Source organism: Juglans regia, unplaced genomic scaffold, assembly GCF_001411555.2.
Source record: "Juglans regia cultivar Chandler unplaced genomic scaffold, Walnut 2.0 Scaffold_933, whole genome shotgun sequence".
Classification (NCBI taxonomy): domain Eukaryota; kingdom Viridiplantae; phylum Streptophyta; class Magnoliopsida; order Fagales; family Juglandaceae; genus Juglans; species Juglans regia.
Genome location: NW_023364333.1, coordinates 1 through 1,150, shown reverse-complemented (window position 1 = coordinate 1,150; position 1,150 = coordinate 1). Strand labels below are relative to the sequence as shown.

The window sequence follows — 1,150 nt, the reverse complement described above, 5'->3', positions numbered from 1 at the left end:
CCACTCCCGAGTTGTGCTTATTGTCAATTCCTCTCGCAAGGCGGAAAAAACAAAAACGAGGGGTGCAACACGGGGACTTCCCAAGAGGTCACCCATCCTAGTACTACTCTCGCCCAAGCACGGTTAAATGCGGAGTTGAAATGGGATCCGGTGCATTAGTGCTGGTATGATCGCACCCGTCAAACTAATTATTTAAAATTCATATAATCCTATTGCGACGTACTAGCGCCTTTCCGATCCAAATGCGAACCGGCGATCTGATCGAAACCCATAGCTACGCGATGGGCAGGGCGCGATTTTCCTAAAAATCCACTCCCGAGTTGTCCTTCTTGTCAATTCCTCTCACAAGGCGGAAAAAACAAAAACGAGGGGTGCAACACGAGGACTTCCCAGGAGGTGACCCATCCTAGTACTACTCTCGCCCAAGCACGCTTAACTGCGGAGTTCTGATGGTTTCGGTGCATTTGTGCTGCTATGATCGCACCCATCAAACCAATTATTTAAAATTCATATAATCCTAGGGCGACCTACTAGCGTATTTCCGATCCCAATGCGAACCGGTGATCTGATCGAAACCCTTGGCTACGCGATGGGCAGGGCGCGATTTTCCTAAAAATCAACTCCCAAGTTGTCCTTCTTGTAGATTCCTCTCGCAATTCGGAAAAAACAAAAACGAGGGGTGCAACACGACGACATCCGAGGAGGTCCCCCATCCTAGTACTACTCTCGCCCAAGCAAGCTTGACTGCAGAGTTCTGATGGGATCCGGTGCATTAGTGCTGGTATGATCGCACCCATCAAACTAATTACTTAAAATTCATATAATCCTTGAGCGAAATACTAGCGTCCTTCCGATCCCAATCCAAACGGAGATCTGATCCAAACCCATGGCTACGCGATGGGCAGGGCGAGATTTCCCGAAAAATCCACTCCCGAGTGGTCCTTCTTGTCAATTTATCTCGCAAGGCGGAAAAACAAAAACGAGGGGTGCAACACGAGGACTTCCCAGGAGGTCACCCATCCTAGTACTACTCTCGCCCAAGCACGCTTAACTGCGGCGTTCTGATGGGATCCGGTGCATTAGTGCTGGCATGATCGCACCCATCAAACTAATTACTTAAAATCTGTCCTTTGAGCGACATACTCGCTGT

General features: G+C 49.0%; 4 non-coding genes across 4 annotated transcripts; all 4 read right to left on the bottom strand.

Moving 5' to 3' along the window:
• Nucleotides 1–59: 59 nt before the first annotated feature.
• On the bottom strand, nt 60–178 carry LOC118347531. The gene has a single exon (XR_004800734.1). It is a non-coding gene; the product is annotated as a 5S ribosomal RNA (ribosomal RNA).
• Nucleotides 179–368: 190 nt separating this feature from the next.
• Nucleotides 369–486, bottom strand: LOC118347533. The gene has a single exon (XR_004800736.1). It is a non-coding gene; the product is annotated as a 5S ribosomal RNA (ribosomal RNA).
• Nucleotides 487–676: 190 nt separating this feature from the next.
• On the bottom strand, nt 677–795 carry LOC118347532. Its single transcript, XR_004800735.1, has one exon. It is a non-coding gene; the product is annotated as a 5S ribosomal RNA (ribosomal RNA).
• A 188-nt stretch (nt 796–983) lies between these two features.
• Nucleotides 984–1,102, bottom strand: LOC118347530. The gene has a single exon (XR_004800733.1). It is a non-coding gene; the product is annotated as a 5S ribosomal RNA (ribosomal RNA).
• Nucleotides 1,103–1,150: the final 48 nt, after the last annotated feature.